This window comes from Macrotis lagotis, chromosome 1 (genome assembly GCF_037893015.1).
Source record: "Macrotis lagotis isolate mMagLag1 chromosome 1, bilby.v1.9.chrom.fasta, whole genome shotgun sequence".
Classification (NCBI taxonomy): Eukaryota; Metazoa; Chordata; class Mammalia; order Peramelemorphia; family Peramelidae; genus Macrotis; species Macrotis lagotis.
The window spans coordinates 620931249-620951822 of NC_133658.1; the positions used below are offsets into that span (position 1 = coordinate 620931249).

General features: G+C 34.3%; 1 protein-coding gene and 1 long non-coding RNA gene across 5 annotated transcripts in view; one reads left to right on the plus strand and one right to left on the minus strand.

The window, feature by feature from the left end:
• Positions 1-7013, minus strand: part of LOC141507420 (uncharacterized) — a 26656-nt gene extending 19643 nt beyond the window's left edge. The window contains exon 1 of the long non-coding RNA XR_012474133.1: positions 6714-7013. This is a non-coding gene — a long non-coding RNA (uncharacterized LOC141507420). The remainder of the gene's footprint in view (positions 1-6713) is intronic.
• The window catches only part of MGAT5 (alpha-1,6-mannosylglycoprotein 6-beta-N-acetylglucosaminyltransferase), a 419199-nt gene that overhangs the window by 125935 nt on the left and 272690 nt on the right, over positions 1-20574 (plus strand). Inside the window, exon 1 of one of the 4 annotated variants that reach the window (XM_074215046.1) lies at positions 568-10899. The exons of the other annotated variants lie outside the window; for them this stretch is intronic. The gene's annotated coding sequence lies outside the window, so the exon portion shown is untranslated. Of the gene's footprint in view, positions 1-567; positions 10900-20574 lie in introns of those variants that run through there. 4 annotated transcript variants of the gene reach the window in all.

Genomic DNA, 20574 nt, shown 5'->3' on the forward strand with positions numbered 1-20574 from the left:
CCATTAGAAAGGGAATAAAGTACATTGAGGGTTGTTCTGAGAAAAATGTGGTAAACTTCAAAGCACTATATAAATATGAGTTGTTGCTATTGACCTTTCTGGCTCTTGACATTTTGTGATTTTTGTGTGTAAATGTGTGGAGATTTTGAATGCTAGAACTTTATAGCAAGAGATCATCTATAGTATTGTCAGCCAGCAATAGCTTAGAGTGCAAAAATCAACCCCACACACTTGGTAATTTTCCCCAGAGGCTGCTATTTAGCAGCATGTTGACAGATTTAGTTTTTGGAAGAATCATGTTCTTCTCAGTAGATTTGTTGTGCTATTGTTCCATATCCTTTTGCTTGACATTCATATGATCACTTTCTTTGCCAAGCTTCCAGTGCAAGCAGAGATAGAAATATCTGCTGACCTGTAATACTCTCCCAGGTTTCCTTTTCTTTTAGCAATCATTACTTATGACCTAGCCTTGATGAGTGACAGGGAAATCTTTAGGTTCCTTTAAAGAAAAATTATATATACCTCTAGATGTAGTCATTTCTTTTTTTTTACTTTTGAAGTGAAAATTTTTTTAGTTTTGAAGTGATACCTAGTTTTCTCTTTATTGCTTATTGTTTTCATTTGAATTGAATGTCAAAATATTGTTTTTTTTATCTTTTGATCTTTTTTGATGACATTCAGATAGATATGGTCTTAGAGCACAGCAATATTCTGCTCTTATTCTTTAGCATTTAATATTTTATAGACTATTCACTGGTGGACAAAATAATTGAATTTTTAAATTCCAATCACAGTATTGAGATGGAAAGCTATCTTCACAGGCTTACTGAAATTATCTTCAGGGCATTTGTTTAATGAACAGTACAGTGGGGATCGGGTGTGCCTCATCCCAATTCCTGTAAGGTTTTTATTTATTCAGCTTGATCCTTATGTTTTGAAAGGTTTTGTTTTACATAGTTTGGAGATTATAAAAATTGGTTGGCAACTTTGACTAAAAATGTTATCCTGTGTTGCGACAATTGTGGAGAAGTTTATCTGTAATAAGTTTAATTTCAGTGCATTTTATTTGTTGAATTTTCATTTGTATTTTTCTGTGGGAATTTATGAAAGTCAGTTTCCTCAAAACCTATGAGATTCAGGAAAAGCAGCAACTAGAGGAAAAATTACATTTCTAAATGCTTATATTGGTAAAATATAGAAAGAGCAGACCAATGATTTAGGTAAACAATGAAAAAACTAGGAAAAGAACAAATTAAAAATCCCCAATTAAATACCAAATTGAAAATGCTAAAAGTTAAAGATAAGATTAGTAAAATTAATACATTTTCATATGAGTCATTGTGAAAGAATTAGAATTAAGAGGAAAAAACCATAAGAAAGAAAAAAATAAAATAATTTAAAATTGCACAAAGTAGGCTTTGCATTCAGACAGTTTTTTCCTCTGACTACAGAGAGTAGTTTCTGACTGTTTAAGAGTAGTAAAATTGGAAACAAGAAAATTATTGAATTAATAAGTAAAACTAGAAGAATAGATAAGCTATTGGTTAATGTAATAAAAAATTTAATCCCCCTCAAAACTTCTATAAAAATGAACAAATATATTTCAATAAATTTAACAACTGGGTGAAATCAAAGAATATTCATTGCCTACATTAATAGAAAAGAAAATAATCTAAATAGAACTGTTTAGAAAAAGAAATTGAACAGGTCATAAATGAGTTCTTAAGAAAAAAGCATCAAGGGGCAGCTAGGTGGCACAGTGAATAGAGCACCAGCCTTGGACTCAGGAATACCTGGGTTCAAATCCGACCTCAGACACATAATTACCTAGCCATGTGGCCTTGGGCAAGCCACTTAACCCCATTGCCTTGAAAAATCTAAAAAAAAAAAAGCATCAAGACTAGATGGATTTAGAAGTATATAATATCAACTATTTCTCATTTTAAATAAGTTATTTGAAATAAAGACAAAGAAGGAGTTTTAACAAACTCCTTTTATGAAACAAATGTGGTTTCATACCTAATTCAGGAAGAGCAAAAGCAGAGAAAGAAAATTTATAGACTAATTTTATTAATGCAAAAAATCTGAATAAAATACCAGCCAGGAAATCATAATAATAAATCATCAAAATTATACATAGTAACCAAGTAAGATTTATACCAGGTATACAGAGATGGTTTATCATGAGGAAAACTATTAATAATTGACATGTTAATAATAAATAACAAAAATCATATGTTTATATCAATAGATGCTGAAAAAGCTTTTGACAAAATACACTACTCATTCCTATCACTAAAAACATTTGAAAGCATAAGATTAAATGGATTTTTCCTTAAAATTATCAGAAGTTTCTATCTAAAATCATTAACTAGTATTCTTTGTTAACAGAAAGGAGCTTAGAACTTTCCTGATAAGGTCAAGAGTAAAACAAGTATGCCAATAATCACCAATATTATTCAATATTATATTAGAAATGCCCTTAACATTTAAAAAGAGAAAGTCAGTTTCTGAGGCATAATTCTATCCACCAGGTCTCATCTTCCTAGGGAGTTGGTAGGTGCTAAATTTTTGCATGGTGTAGTTATGTGTTATAAAGGGTTTTTTGTTTACCATTTTCTTTCGTAAGCAGAATTGCTCAGTAAATGCCAGCTTTAATTTTTGATGTCAATAACCTGTTCCTGAATTTCTCTCATGAGCATTTATTAGACAGTAATTATTATGTTCAAGGTACTGAATTGTGTGCTAGAAAAACAAATAGAAAGGAAGAAATAACCCTATTCTTATGGAGTTCACAAATCCCTCCATTTCCATGAATAAATTTGCTTGCCTCATTCATTCCTTGGCATCTTTGACATCCTGTTAGATATATGGCACCTATGGAGGGAGGGCCTTTTGATTCTACTTTAAAATTTTAGCTACTTCATTGTCTCTGTCTGGAGGTAAACTGCTTTTAATTAGATTCAGCAAATTCAGGGGTATTTGTTTCTTGATATTATGACCATCTGTTATAAAGGTGTTTCTCTGTAAGTTATTAAACCTTTATCATGTGCTCTGAGAATATTTATCCTTTTTTCCTTTGGATGGTGTGTTGATTTTCCTCTAGCTGCTTTAGAGTGATGGGATTTGAGTTTTGTTAATATAATATTGTATGAGTTTGTTATTTTTTTTTTTTAGTTAGCATACTTTTTACCTGTGCTGTGTTTTTTTTAATTTGCGAGGATATACATTAAAGTTGTTATGGAGGACAGCTAGTTCATATAGTGGATAGAACACTGGACCTGGAGTCTGGAGGATTTAAGTTCAGTTCTGGTCTCAGGCACTTATTAGCTAATGTGACTCTGGGCAAGTTACTTCACCCTGAATGCCTCCAAAAATTAAAAAAAAAAAAGATTGGTATGGTCTAATCTTTACTTTAAATATTTGTTTGAGTTTTATGATTGAGTATTAATTTCAAGATTCTCTTGTTTTTTTAATATATATGGCTACAACTTTTTTCCATAATTTTAAACTTGATGAACTTTGCCTGGTGATTTCTAAATTATTTGTAAATACATCTTCAGTTGTTTTGATTTGGCCTTTAGAGACATGCTTAAAAGTTCTTAGTTTCTTTCCTTGGTGTATGTTAGGAAAGCCATTTTTCATATCATTGGTGTTTGTTGATGAAATCATATAATTTGATATCAGACATGTAAATCAAGTAATAATTAAGATGTCTTGATATGATTCCCTCTTAAATGTGACAAGTACATATAATTCTGCTTAGGAAAAACCTGATAATGGGTTTAAATCTAGGAAGAATCTATTTTTTTTCTTTTAAATTATATTTCACTTTTTCAAATTACTGTAAAACAGTTTTTAATATTTTTATATAAAATTTAGAAGTCCAGATATCTTCCCTCTCTCCCTTATCTCCTCGCTAAAAGGGAAGCAATTTGATATAGGTTTTGATTTGGTGTGTGCCATCATGTAGAATGTATCTCCACTTTAGTAATATTATAAAAGAAGAATCACAATAAAAAGGAAAAAACACAAAAGAGATAAGAAAGTGAAAATTATATATTTTGATCTTCATTTAGACTTTATCAGTTTTTCTCTGGCTGTGGATAACATTTTCCATAATGAGTCTTTTGGATTTGTCTTAGATCATTGCACTGCTAAAAAGAACAAAGTCAGTCATGGTTGATCATTGCACAACATAATGCTGTTGTTGCTGTGTACAATGTTCTCCTGGTTATGTTCGCTTTACTTTGCATCAATGCACGTAAATTTTTCCAGGTTTTTCCTGAATCATTCTGCTTTTCCTATAGCACAATAGCATTCCATCACAATCATAAACCACAACTTGTTCAGCCTTTCCCTAGTTGAGGAGCATCCCCTCAATTTCCTTTTCTTTGCCACCACAAAAAAAACTTCTACAAATATGTTTGTACATGTGGGCTCCTTTCTCTTTTTTATGATCCAGGAATGATTTTACTGTTTGAACTGTTTCTCTGAAAAATGCCACATTTTACTTCCATTGCCCTTGATATTTGTGTGTTTCTGTGCTTTAAATATGGGAAAACTTTATTTCAAGAGAAAGAATTTGATATTCTTTTTTTTTAAATTTACTTTATTTACTTTTAGCTGCTCCTTCCCTCTTCAGGAAGTAATAACATAATATTTTGTATAAGAAGATAACCTGTAGTACAAAAATGAATTTATTTAAAAGTTGCTAGATTAACTTCAATAACCAAAAGGTTTGGGAACAGAATGTATAAATACATTGAGAGATCAATTTCATTACTGTACATAGCAAATAATTTGTTTATAATAAAACATATTTGCTCTTCAAGACATGCTCAATTTATAGGTGGTACTTCCAAATTAAATAATATACTTAAATAAAATGACTTTTCCCATTTAGCTAACACTAGATATTCCATAAATTACCATAAAAAATTGAGGCTATCTTGCCCTTGTTAGAGAGATTTCCTATAAAAGGAAGAGCAGGGCCATGAATGTAAGAATTTGATATTCTTCACATCACAGTACAGAAGTTCTTAATCTGTGGTCCATGGATTTGGTTTTTTGAAAAACATTTTGATAATTGTATTTTAATAGAATGTTTTCTTTATGAACCTATGCATTATTCTAAGATGTATAGGCTTCATTAGACTGCTAAAGGGTTCATTACATGCAAAAAAAAAAAAGATTTAGTGCCTTAACAAATACATAAGTAAACCCCAGTAAAGTAAGAGCTTGTTTTAGTGTTCTTGCTGTACTTGAGTTTATTTAATGTATTTGTTGTATATGAATAATCCATTAAGGTAGACTTGAGTTGCTAGTTTGCAGGGATCAAGAAAGGTAGCATAAATATTCGGTGATTTTTGTTTTTTTGGTTGACTTGTTCAGTAATTTTTAAATCAATATTGCCCTTTGCACCCGTGGGACTTTTTGTCAGACTCTTTTTGCTCCTGTTATTCATTATATGAGGTATACCAAAAATATTTCAGCAGTTTTAAACTTAAGTATAAGCTTAAAACTTAGTAAATTTCCCTGATAGGTGAGAGAAATGTGTTATTATTTACAACATATGTAAGAAATTTCTCTTAAACTTGAGCAATTAAAGCTTAGACCTGCTCTAAAATTTTTGGGACACATCATATGGATCATACCTGATGGTTCTGTTTTGTTTTAATTCAACTTTGAGCTATAGAAACAAGTTAAACACACACACACACACACACACACTCACTCACTCACTCACTCACTCACTCACATCCTGTTCTTTCTTTCTCTTTTGATTGCTATAAAATTTTTTATTCTGAATTACAAAAAAAAATGTTTTCACATTTGCTTGCTTGACTCTATATCTTAACTTTTTGAATTTTGCTTTCAATTACTAATTGAGGGAATCTAGAATTTCTACTACACATTTATTTTCTAGATTGTCTTCCATTTTTCTTTTGTTGCTTTGAATTGGGGGATATGCTCAAGTTTTGTATTGCATGAACCAGCTCTAAATACTGATGGTAATCTTCCACTGTGTTTTCTCACATCTCAAATAGCTTTTTCAAGCAACTTCTGCCATGTTGATATTTGATTCTTGACATCAGGAGCATTCCTTGATTGCTCCACTTTTTCTCCTTTGGTTCTTACTTGGACAATAAGCTGCCATATGTGTTCCTGTTATCCAGGTCCTAAAAAGTACATCCATTTCTTCTTCTAAATTATTGGATACAGATACTGTTTTTGGTTTTGGGGTTTTTTTTTTTTTTAGATTTTTCAAGGCAATGGGGTTAAGTGGCTTGCCCAAGGCCACACAGCTAGGTAATTATTAAGTGTCTGAGTCCGGATTTAAACCCAGGCACTCCTGACTCCAGGGCCGGTGCTTTATCCACTGTGCCACCTAGCCACCCCCCAGATACTGTTTTATATCATCTATTTCATTATTAGGCAGAATATCTGGAGTTTTTGTGATGTGAATATTTTCAGTGACCTCACATTTCATATATTTGCCCTCATCTATCTCAGTGGCCCTCCTCAATTTCAGCTCTTATTTCACCTAATTTTAGTTTAGGAATTAAATTATTTCTTGACAGTTACCAATCAAGATGTTGTGCTCAGGGTTCCACTGACAAAAAGTAAGCAGAATGAATCTCTATCGATAGTAATATCTGTTCCCAGTTTTGTTATCTTTTAATACTGTCATATAATGAAATAATTCTTACCTTGATTTCACTTTTTGTGCTCTTGTGGTTTATTGATGTTAGTAACCAAGCACCATCTTTATGGAAACATCTTCAGCAAGTAGAATATTGATATTTCCTGATTTTTTTCCTCTATATCCTGTCTTGTATTTGGTATTACCCTTGGAGAAGCTTCATTTAACTTCTGTTTTCTGATCATCATAATAGTTTCAAATCGGACCAGTTCATTATCCTGTGCCTCTTTCCATCTATTTTTGTAACTCTTAGGAGCAGTTGTAGCTCATGACTGAAATGCTAACCTAATCAGTGGTATTGCCAGGGTCTAATTTTCGGTAGTTTCTGGGTTTGTTCCAGGACTTCATTGCTCCCATAATAGTCTCCGGGCACATAAGATCCTTTCTGGACATTATCACAACAGGCATTTTTCCTAGCTGTTTTCTGCTTCTTCTTCATTCCCATCTCATTATGAAAGGGAAGAATCATTTGATATGGTTCTCAATGTTATTCTTTTTTTCAAATTTCTTCTGTGTGTCTTCTCCATTCAAATCAAAAAATGATGTATAAATTAGAATTTTTTACAACAGATAAACTAAAGGGTTATTTTGTAAAAAAGATATCTTTAAATAGCAACTGTTATTCAATATTTTCAGGAATTTTTCAATTGAAATTGCATTACCTTAAATCCCATTGGTCACAAATGGGGATAGGGATGTGTGTGCAAGAGAGATTTATAAGCTGTTATATTATAAGCCTACCCTGATGGGTGAGAGGAATGTTTTGTTGTTGTTTATAGAATGGTTAAGAAATTTGTCTTAGCCGTGAAACTAGATCTAGTAAACAACTCCCCTGGGATTGTGAGGAACATGAAACATGACTTAGCAATAAGACCACGGAATTATTTAGAGCAAACATCTGGGCTAGGGAAAGGATGATAATATTTGAAGCTAACATTTATATGACATTGTATTATTTCTAAAACACTTTATATACATTCTGCAATTTGATGCTCACAGTGACCCTTTGAGATAAGTGCTGCTCTTTGACAAATGTAGAAAACTGCAATTGATTGAGGATGAGTGACTAGCCAAGAGTCACATAGCTAGTAAGTGTCCAAAACTGGATTTCAACTTAACTGTTCCTGAAGCTCAAGCTCAGAATTCTAGTGATATTCTGTATAGCTGCCATATATCCATTATTATCTGGGTAGTAATATTATTAAATAATATCAATATTAATATTAATTAAATAATATTAATAAATATATAATAGTAATAGTGTGTGTTGGGGAGGGGAAGATCTTTAAAGATAAAATAAACTCCTTCCTTTCCAGGAAACGAAAGGAGAAGAAAATAGAATTTTCTCTTTGATCATAGTCAGAGAATAAAAGGTAAGATAGATGTTTCCAAGTTCTCTGTAGGCTAGAGGGTGTTAGTGAGGTCTAGATGGAAGGGAACCTGAGGTATTCCTCTTCTTGAATAGAACTGATAAAGCAAGTTCTAGAAGGCTTCTGGGACATCTCACAACCAAATAAATCCAAATCTTCATTAAGTAACATCAGAATTTGATCTCTTTTTTTTGTACTGAAAACAAGATTGATTTGAGTGATTCAAGAACACGATCTATGTAGGACAAAGTCAAGCAAAAGATGGGGGACTAAGAAGGATTCAAAGCAAGGTCTGAGGCTAACTGAAACGACTTCTTAGTTTATAAAAATTCTCCTTATGTCATTCCTAGTGTTTCCTTATATACTTAGCAATAGAAATTGTAAACATTTGAAAGGCCTGGGTACTGTCTTCAGTACCCAGGACAAGAGTGCTAATTTCTCCTGGGAATGTTAAAGTGGAATGCTCAGGAAACTAGAACCCCAAAGGATGAGATTTATGATTGATGTTTAATTGTTTATTTTGTTCTTGGTACTGCTGTGACTCCTTGTGTTGCCTTCATTTTGTACTGCTGTGACTCCTTGTGTTGCCTTCATTTTGAAGTTTTTAATTGTTAATTAAGGGAATCAAGAATTCCTGCTTTACTTTAAAATAATTTTTTTTCAGAAAGTCAAGCCTTGCAGAACTCAGCTATAATTGGGATAGTTCACTCAGAGAAAACTTCACCTTTTATAGCTGAGGAAACTGAGACCTAGAAAGGGCCTATGCGTATTACCTTAATGAGATATACTTTACAGAAGCAGACTCTGAGATGGAAAGGACTGGAGTCCACTCATTAACCTGATTATGGCTAGGAATCTTGATATACTCAGACAAGGTCTTTTAGATTTTACTCAAAGTACTTTACTCATGGTAAGGGGGAGCCCACTCCCTCCTAAAGTAGTATATTCCTCTTTTGGATGGCTAACTGTTAGAAAGGCACCTATGTACTTGATAAAATGATGGCTCTAAAGTCTGGAAGACTCATTTTCCTAAGTTCAAATCTGGCCGCAGATACTGACTAGCTGTGTGATCCTGGGCAAGTCATTTAACCTTGTTTGCCTCAGTTCCTCATCTATAAGATGATTTGGAGAGGGAAATGGCAAACTACTCCATTATCTCCATCAAGAAAAATACACATGGGATCACAAAGATTTGGTTACAACCAAAAAGCAACTCAAGGACAAATAATTAGGAAGATTATTTGTTGCTGTTGAAATTGTTTTCTTACATGGAGCCTATATCTTTGTCTGTAATAGCTATCCATTTTTCCATTTCTCCTAGTTCTGGCCTTTCAGGCCAAACAGTAAAAGTCTAAGCTTCTTGTGAGGTTCATAAGCATCCTGGTTGAATTAGCTGATCTTTAATATCCTTCTAGTTTTAAATTTTATGATTGGATGGGCTTGTGATTCCCTCACTTTTTATGCTCTGCTGCCTTCCTGAGCTCTCTAGAAGATAGAAGAAAGATTGGGGTCACAACCCTCAAGAGTACCACATAGGACCACATGAATATTTATTAATTCTTTATTCATTGCCTATTCTGTGTAAGATTATGCTAAATGCTGGAAATATAGAGACAAAAAATGACAAAGTCTACCCTTAAAAGGGTAGGAAGGTTATGTGCTAGCTAGCATTAGGTCTGAATTCATGGACTGAGACAAATTTAAAAAAAAAATCTTCTTGAACCTTGTACTTAATAAGTAATGTAATAAATGTTAACCAAAGTGTCAGTTGAATCACTCTGAGCCCCCTGCAAGTATTTGGAATAGAGTTTACATTATTGTCCTGTGCATAATGACTATAGTGAAGTCAACTTTCAGAGGTAACAAAACTATTCAGAGATGACCCTTCATATTAGTACCAGTCTATCAAAGATAAAATATACATCCTTCCTTTATAATTAACTGCTTTCAGGAATTGCATTTTGTGTTTAGGGGATGTTTGGGGGTTTGGGAAGTGTCATGATGAAAACAGAATATATCAAAAAATTAAAAAAAAACTAAACAGAATTACCATATCTATAGTTGTCTAACAGGTGTGTGATGTCATCAGAGCAGGACATCAATTTGTGCCGTAGAATCGGCTGTAGAATACAGTCTTGTCTGTCTTGTAAACCTTGTTTACCTTGAACTCTACCCAAGTAGGCTGAGTTTAATGGGATTCAGTTGGCACAAATCACTCTAAATTCTCATTACCTACTCTAGCAGGTTTTCCCATGGCATGGTCCATGAGGAAGACTCTGGAGTAAGACCCTAGCTTTCTTTAGGTTAGTTTGCCTTGACCCCACCCTCCCTCTGTGTCAGGCTAGTTCTGTGAATGGCTCATGTCCTGCTTCTGCTAGTGTAAAAGTACCTCGTGAATTGTAAACAACGAATATCAGATTATTTCCTGCTTCCTGAGAGATGAAGGGAAAGGAGTTTATTTTAAGAATGGCATTGGTGTCTGGTTTTAATAGCTCCCTTAAAATGTAGTAACAGCATACCAAATTATCTTAAAACATTTTGATTAAGACAAGGTAAAAATAAACATACTACCTAGGCAGGGTAAAAATAAACATACTACCTAGGCAATTGCCCCAAGGTGGCTATTGGCTCTAGATCTCTTGACTTTGAGAATTCTGAGTTAAGGGAGGTCTGTCAGATGTTAAAATTAATCTAGCAGGACTATGGTGAGTCTCAACAGCCACTGGGCTTCATGAGAAGGGGTGAACTAGCTCAAGTCAGAGAAAGCATGATATTATTGGGATTTGGCCTATAAGTGACTGCTAGATATCCAGCGTGGATAAGGTAAGGATAGCTAATCTCAAAAAAAGAAATGATCACACTAATAAATTTCATGTCTGCATGTTAAAAAAAAAAAGCAGATAATTCCTATCTTTTAAAGTGGAGAGCCCTTTTAAAGTCCAGAGCCCTGGACCTGGAGTCATGAAGACTTGAGTTCAAGTTTAACCTCAGATATTTTTGTAATGTGCTTTGTTAACTGTTTTATAGCTTTCATATTAATTTTTATTCTGTGGTTTGCTCTATGAAAACTTTAGCACATTTTTGTCAAATTTTGACTTAAGTTTTTAGACTATGACAATCTCTTGGCACAGAATTTAAGATGTAATAGAGAATGGTTACATAGGGTGGAACAGAAATCTGAAAAGATGGTTGGCACAAAATGATGCAAGTAGTAGAACCAGCTGTTGGAAGAAAACTCCATTCTTTAGTTGCTCTGCCCAATTGTGTATAGTTCAAGTTCCATAATTGTAGTTGGAATGTGAGATCTGGGTGTTGGATGCAGCTGGATTATGCTTACATTCTTTTTCTTTTTTTAAAAAAATGAAAAGCTGCTGCCTTTTGCCTCTTGTTCTGTGGGATGGAGCATTAAGACACTGTTTGGAAAAAAAATAATGATTTTTTCCCTGTTCTGCATGTTGGTTAAATGATTACCAAATGTTAATGTTCTTCCATTTTCTCCAAATTACTTGTTGAATACAAAGCTCATTTTATAGCTCCCTATTGCTTGAGTCATTCAATTATTTTTTTTTTGTGAAATAGGTAATCCAGACTTTTTTTTTCTTCCTCAAAGATGAGTATAAGAAGAGTAAAGAGGGAAGCTAAAATCAATATTTCCTTATTAGCAGCTCTGATGGAGGAGGAAACAAATCAATCAACACATGTTTGAATGTCTGTTATGTGCCCACACTGTCCTAGATGCTATAGGAGACAGAGAAACATTAAACTGAAAGCTACCTAGAAAGGAACTTCAGATTTAATTGGGCAAAAGCCTTCTCTTCATTGAGACTCAGTTCCCTCCTCTGTGAAATGAGAATTGCCTCACAGGTTGTTGTGAAGCAAAGTACTTTGTAAATCTTAGCATATGAAATATCTTAGATTTGTTTCTGAAAGTTACCATAGGAATCATTTAATCTAGGCTTCAAAAAAACAAAACAAAATGAAGAAATGAAGGTGTAGTGCCATAGGAAGGAATGGAAAAGCTGGGATTTGAATTCACTTTTCTGACTTCAAATCTATGTCATTTCCCATTATTTTCTGTCTCAAGTTATTATGAAAAACATAAAAACAATAAGGGATTCAAAACAATTGATTTAAAGGAAGTTTTTAGATTATCTCTAAATTTCCTTTTTTCTATATCCCCAACACCTATTATAATTGAGATTAAGTTGCATAGGGCTTTGTAAATGATAGTTATTTATTTTTAGCAAAATGACTGTTCCAGCAAGCCCATAAAAAAAGATTGTGTTAATAAGAGCTATAACTTAAAGCATATTTCAGAACTATCAACCCTTATTAAAGGGTTATGGAAGGAAAATGTTTACTTCTTGTGATATCTTCTATAGTTTGAGTGTAACCTCCATGAGAATAGGAACTTCTTTTCCTTTTTTTTCTTCCTGTTTGTATCACCAAAACTTAGCAAAGTCCTGAAGAAATACTTTTTTCATTGATTTCTTCCTACATTTAATTTTTTTAAAAAAGATTTTTTAGGTGTTTTAAATGCAGGGAGGGGTGTTTCTAAAGCATTAGGTTCTATGTTTTTACTTGTTTTTTTAGTACAAGGATACCACTTTTCCTTTATGGTCATTGTTCCCTTTGTATTTCAAGATAGATGACTAGATTTATGGTACCACTTTTGGGACATGACCCAGATCATTTCTACATTTCTCTATTGTAGAAGATAAGTGTAATTCATCTTTCACTGGGCCATTCAGTCAATGAACACTTATTAAGCACTCACTGTATGACTTATTGGTGAACAGATAGGGTATTTGAATTATTGTATAATACTGATGGATGCCTCATCATCTGATTGTCCTTTGTACCTGCCAGAGAAAAATTAAAGGAAAATAAGAATAAGAACTGTTAAATAGTAGAAGCGTATTTAGAATAACTTTACATATATATGCATACACACACACACACACACACACACACACACACACACACACACCCATTTGTATTTAGTGGTAGTCATCTAGGGGTGGGGCATGAAGGGAAGAAAAAAAGGAAAGAAAAACACCTTGTTTCGTAGACCCACTGTTGCCATTCTGTTTCATATTATAGTTATTTGTACAACTGTCATTGTCTTTTTCTCTAGACTCAGTCTCACTAAAATTTGTATTTCTTCTCCAGTTTCTTGTATGGTTCCGTATTCAGAAAATGATTAATGGATTTTTTTTAGATTGAATATTTTATGTATCCTTTTTTTTTGCTTAGTCTAAATTATTTCCCTTTCATATTATAATCTACTTTTCTTTCTAACCCCTGACTTCTATATTTTTATGGTTCCCAAATAAGTGAGAAAGGGGGATTGCAGAAAGAGTAAACAAGCAAAAGGTTTCTCTGTAAGGCCCAGGGATTCACCCTGAGAAGGAAAACAATTCCTTTTGCAGCACTGGGTCAGCTCATGGCAACATCCAGAAGGGTGAAACAATTTTTCAAATTTGTCTTCCAAGCTCTTTTTCCTCCCTTCAAAGTGACCTGTACTTGTCAGATCCCTGAGGCAGGCTGTGCTGTCAAGTGCAGGGACAGCTGTACAATGCTAATGAGCCTTCTGAAAATGGTCCATTGTCTGAGGCAGCTGAGGGACAGGCAGCAGGAGCAGGCTTATCAGCCCCCAAGTGTTTGTACAGAAGACCACCTCTTCTAGAGTCTGGCTGCTTATTTCTGGTGGAAAGTAAGTGTCTAATAGTTTCCCCAGAATGAAACTGGCTACTCTCCCCATCCCACCCTCGGCCCCCCCCCCATTTAAAGGCTTGAGATCTAATATGTAATATACTCCATGCATTGAAATTTGCTAGGATTTTGTACAGTTCTATTAATTTTTTAATGTTCTGATTGCCTAATAAGTGGTTGATCTTCAATTGTTTAATAATAATAATTCTCTGGTTTTATCCAGAACTTTACTTTATTCCAACAAACTTGAAATGCCCCATATGACAATGCATCTCAAGGAAGCTATGAAGTAGGAGTTCTTAACTGTAAACTTTTTTTTTTAATATTTTGATAGCTATATTTCAATGTAATTGATTTCCTTTGTTATCATATACATTTTATTTCAGTCATTTAAAATGCATTATTCTGAGAAGGGGTTCAAAGGCTAATTTTTTATTTAGAAAAACTGAAAGTAGGGAGGAACTTTTTGAGTTTTTTGTCAAGCCTAAGGTAAAAAGCAACTTGGTGAATTAGCATCATTCTTTTCACTTCTAAACAAATATGTAAAAGCTCCCTATAAGTGCAGCAATTAACAAATTCATTATCACTTTAAATGGAGATTTGGCTTCCAGTTCATCTCTTTCTTAGCTTTTCTAAGTCAAAAAATCTTACAACAGGCTGTCATTTTTATGTTACAAATGACAATTGCTACTTTTTTTTCCAGCATGTGGATGGCCACACTTTTAGTTATCCAGAGTACAGATAAAAAAAAATTAGGACTGACTTTCTGAAGAGGGCCCCTGAGCTTGTTTTCTTGATTTGTACAATTTTCCAGAGATGAAGCCCCCTGAATGAACATCAATAGTGATTTTTTTTTGATAGCTGAACTCTATTTAAAACTTTGTGTATGCTTTGAAGCACAGGAACCTGACTAATCAACTGAAAAACTATGTAGTTGGGATTCTTGCATATGAGCATTCTCTCTCCCTCTTTCTCCATCTCTTTCTTCCCCTACTGCTCCTTTCCCTTCTCGTGCCCCTCCCATTTAGATGGGGATTGCCTTTCTCTCCTCCCATGAGACCTCCCCTTGCTGCTGTAAGCTTTAAATATTCAAGGCCTTGCATCGTTGACTGTACTCTATACAGCAGGGGACCCAGGATGCATGCTTCTGCTTTCTCTTGTAATAAAATTAGTTACTACTTAAATCTTTTGAAGTTGTGACTGTTGGTTAATAGTTTCTAGCATAAATACAGCCTTAGCACTAGGTAGATGTTTCCATCTTGACCAAGAAAAGACTCTTCCTCCATGAGGGACATAACAAGTTTACAAGGTCAAACATGTCCTTTTTCTGTTTAATCTTTATTGATTAATTTATATAGTTATCTTCTTTCTTCTATGTTATCCCACCTGAGGGATTTCTTACTTCTTTCTGACTTCTCCAGAGTGCCTCATCTGAATATATTGTATAGTTATCCAATTGACTTTTTAGTGAAAATTTAAGGAAAGGTATCCCATAATCCACTGATCCAGTGATCCTTGACTGACCCCTGGTAACAGGACACCTTGGAGCTTCAGTCTTAGGGACTGCCAATCCCCACCTGGTAGTTTTAAACATTGCATTTGAGTCATTTGTTGACACAGTTCGTGCTTAGCCAGGCAAATATCCTTATTATAGAAACACAATCAGTCAGTTAAGTGAATTCCCTGTGGGAACCCTTGGCCAATCATGTGGAGAGGAGAAAGTACCTGAAAACCATTCATTTTTTAGTCAAATTAAATATGAGAACATAATAAAATACCAGCAATAGAATAGTTATGACAAATGTTGATTAAAATGCAGATCCATGGTTTTACTTTGATACAAATGTTAATATCCCCTCATTTTGTAAATGAGTAAACTGGGTTTTCAGAGGTGAAATGCATTATGCTAGGTCATAGGACTTCAGCTTGGGTAGAACATAGAGGTTTCACTGTATTGGAAAAAAGTTCTGATTAATCCATATCATAGGAGTCTTATGTTCTGGTATTAAATTCCTGAAAAGTCCACTAATGCAGTGCCAGAATTGGAGTCAAAAAGACCTAAGTTTAAATCCAAACTCAGACTTTTATTAGCTTGTGATCCTGGGAAAGTTACTTAACTCTATGCCTCAATTTCTTCATCTGTTAAATGAGCTGGGGAAGGAAATTGCAAACTATTCCATTATCTTTGCCAATAAATCTGCAAATGGGATCACAAAGAGTTCAACATGACAGCTACAAAAGTAGCATAATTTAGTCTGGTTTTTGTTCAGATGTTGTCCTCAATCTGATAGATTTTCTTAAATCTGTCATGGAAATTATTAGCCCAGTAAAGTAAATTTCAGTCTTATTTGTAGAGTGATATATATCCCTTTAGGATTTTTCAATATAAAGTCATATGGGACCATAATGATACTCCTTTATATGGAAAACTTAAACTAATTGACAGATAAGATTCCCTCTGAATCTAAGTTAGTTACTTTGTTACTTCATTGGAAGAACTTTGGTGCTTGTTCTTTTTCTAAACTCACCGGTCCTAATAAAGTTGAAACAGCTATTATCTGACGTTAGGGGTGTTCTGTTTTCCCACAAATAACAGTATATATTCAGGGAAATTTAGAGTTAGTACAGTGCTCTCTTTCAGCAAATGAGGAAGTTGGGGCTCAGAAATGAAAGACCACAGTTATACCAGAAATTGAAAAGTTTGCCTCCCAGACCATTAATCTTTCCACTAACGCCATGCTTTCTCCTTTTGGTCCATAGCTAGAAAGTACTTCCCTAGGTAAGATGCCAACCTTACTTCAGTTGCTTCCAGGAATGACGGGTTTAGGCTGGTGACTGAACTAGATAGTATCTCAAGGGGAAGGCCTGGGAAATAGGGTTTGACTATTCTATTTTCATGCTGCAAGTCTAAGGTTGTATTTATTTACCATTTATTTTCTCTCTCTCTCTCTCTCTCTCTCTCTCTCTCACACACACACACACACACACACACACACACACACACACACACGTACACAAACATCATTAAGATCTATAGTATAATAATAATAATGAGGTCCTTTTTTTGAGAGTACTCCATCCAGAAATACTAAATGCTTATCTCATTAGATTTTTTAAAACTAATTTCCCCTTTTTTCTCTTTCTACTCTACTGAATGAGTTCATAGGATCAAAGATCAAGAGCTAGAAAGGACCTTAGAATCTATTTCTAACCCTTCAATTGACAGATGAGAAAATCGGGACATGAAAGGGACAAACTAACTTATGCAAGGTAACACCAGGTAGTAAGTGGTAGAGCTATGAATCAGACTGAGGTTTCCCAATCCATAGTCTTTGCTTTTCACGTCAAACTGTGTCTATATAAAAAATGCATTAAAAAATTGTCTATAAAGTCACCTTATTTCAAACTCAATGGGGAAAAACTCCAAATTAATAGAGATTTAACACCCTTGCTCTGCTCAATGCTGAGCTTCAAATTAAAGGCAAAATAAGGAATCAAAACCTCAGAAATCTCTTGTCTCTCTGGCATTCAGTTTCCATATCTTGAAAATGAAAAGATATAGACTAGATAGAAATGCATTATGACATGAAAGAAAGAGAGGTGGCTCAGGAGCTAAGACTTCCAAGTCTCTACCTATGGCACATCTTAGCTCTATGCTCCTGGATAAATCATTTAGCCTTTCAGTGTTCTGGGCAGTTGTAGAGAAATTGCTGACCAGTATGAATTTATCAGATATTTTCTTACTTGGGAATGAAATCTCAGGTATATCCCCTATCCTTATCCACTGGACTGGATAATATTTTAAGCCCTCTTGAACTCTAAATTTCAATGTTTCTTCGAGATTAGTTAATTAATTATAAAATCTCTGTTTATGGAGCATACTACTTCTCGTTGTCATCACCCTCTAAAGAAAGAAGGGTTATATGTTTTTTTTAAAAAATTTTATTTAAAGCAAAATGGGATTAAGTGACTTGTCCAAGGTCACACATCTAGACAATTATTAAGTGTTTGAGGTCGAATTTGAACTCGAGTCCTCCTGACTCCAGGACTGGTGCTCTATCTACTGTGCCACCTAGCTGCCCTAGATGGATATGGAAGTATTCTTTCCAAGAATGAGAAAGAGTTAGTAAGACCTTGAAATATGTATTGCTCCCAAATAATGGGTGGGTGGTAAATGGGCTATCTCTGTATTGGAGCTCTTCTTGGTTTAAAAATTCCATTTTCCCTAAGTAGATATTCAGAAGTACATATTTCATCTTTTATTTGATCTCAAATTACCTTGTGCTTTATAGAAAAGATCTAGTTAATAAACAAGACATTTGAATATATTTACATTGCATGAATTCACGTGACCATTCCTTCACAGTCCTTGTTCTCCTGGTACAGCTTTGGATTCAACAACCAACCCACTTAAATCACCCATCTTCTTTTCACCTCATCTACAATAAATGCAACTGACTTACAGCAAATTAGGCTGTTAATGCTAAGTCCTCAGGTCAGAGAATAAGTGATCTGGTCAGTTATATTCCATGTCACCTAATAAAATTCTGTGTCTGACTTTGAGAACATCCAATTAAAGGCAGTGTAGATGGTATGTGAGATTGGAATCTTCTCTTTTTTCTAAATTTGTTGACTAAGACAAATGCATGGTTTTTATCTTGGTACTAACTTGGAATCATATAAGCCCTAGACCTAACCTAAACACAGCTTTAGGATAAACATAGCACAATCGATCAGTCATTCAATAAGCATTTATTAAACAACTTATTTGGAGGCACTGGTCTACTGTATTCTGTGGATACAGTAAAGGGTAGAAATAGTTATTGCCCTTGGGGAACTTAACCTCAATGGAGGATTCAACCTGCAAATGAATAGGTATATTCCAGTTGCATAAGGAGTAACTGGAAGTAGGAAGGAGGGGGACCCAGAAGCAGATGCATAGAAGATTAGAGCAGCAAAGGGCCATAAGAATTTATGTAGTCCCTCTTACAAGTGAGGTATCTGAGAGCCAGATGGATTAAGGTGGAAGGCAAATAAACTACCCTGAAAACCAGATTAAACTGTAATTGGTAAATATGTAATAAAATAGACAATAACATAAATAACATTAAATTTAAAAAATGAGTCAATATGTGACCCAAGGATCTTTATGAATTAATGACTCCCTTTCTATTTGAGTTTGATACCACTGGGATAAGGGATTTCCTTTCATAGTCATATATCTAGTAAGTGTCAGAGGCAGGATTTGAATTGAGTATGTCTGGCACCAATGTAGCTTTTTATCTGTACTATATTGCCTTCCATTTTTAGGCTTTGTATGTTACTTTTATCTTTATCTTGAAATCTCAGCTTAAAAACACATAATTTAGAAGAAATCATCACATTTTTATGAGCTGTTTGCAAAGTGGTAATGCCTTGTATCATTCAGTTCCCTCATAAGTGACAAGTGCTAGATTTTCTACACTAACTATGTTTAGTGAATGACAAAGACGATGGTGATAGTAATGTATAGTAGCTGGGATATATTGTCATTCTTAACTTTAATTATTTTCTTAATAGAATGAAGTATACCAAATTGAGATGAAAGATGTTTTGTCCTTGCCAGATGTTATCATAGTAGTGGTAATGGTGTTTGCAATAATAAAAATCAAAGATCCAATTAGTGAGACTGTAGAAGCTCAGTATTCCTGGTCTATCTCTGTGCATTAGCATCAACTAGGAGCATCAGTGTTCTTGGCTGGAGTTATTGGGTGGAGAGATGGTAAAGTCTAGATCTTGCTGAGACTTGTTATTTAAGATGTCCCATGTTATTAAACCCACAGTGCTGGTATTTGAATTTTCCCATACTATAGCCAAACATGCTTCTGTATGGGCTAAAGTTTGAGAGGGTGAAATAAAGTTACGTGAACTTTACCCAAAAGACCCTTATTCAGCTTCTTTTACTTAAAAGATATTTAGGGGCAACAAAAAATTAACAGTCCTGGAAAAAGGAAATGTGCTTAAAAAGGCTAGAATCTTTCCAGTTTATAAGCAGGTAAGGATATGTTCTTCTGTAGTTATTTCTAGGATGACTTCACAACAGATAGAGTAAAGTAATTAATGAAACCAGATCTGGCACCATTTTCATGCTGCTGCTTTTTCCTTTCTCTGCCTTCCATCTCACACTTTCAGTACCATCCAATCTGTCTGGCAGATGCCACAACCCTATTAATAATGAGCAGAAAAGCTTGGCTTGAGTAAAGCTTTAGTACTGTTTTAACAGATGATGATGAGGATTGGTAATGACAGAATCTAACTCTTCTATTTGACAAAAACTGATTTGATCATCTTGTGATCTTGGGGAGAGGGGCAAAGCCAGAGTAGGTTTGGCAGAATGCAGTCTTAGAGATGAGTAAGATGATATGTTTATTAGAGTCCTGTTATCTTCTTGTCTCTGGAAGTATTTCCAAGATTTGCCTGAGTCCAGAGACCTTTATTATTAAATGAAAGACTCATGAAGAGAATGTCTTGGTTCTTCAGTGACTCTCAGGAGCACACTTTTGGCACAGTGTTCCATGGTCTGTTGTAGTTACTAAATGAATGAGTTTTGCTTGTTGAATGAGTGTATGGAAAGAAGCTGAGGTGGAGAGAATCTCAGTCATGTGGGAGAGCAGTGAGGAGCAGGAAGTAGGTTTTATAGAATATTGAAGTTGGAGATAATCTTAAAAATGATCTAAGCTAAAACACTCACATTTCAAGATTAAAAAGATTGAGGTCCAGAGAAAGGAAATGATGGTCTAAGAA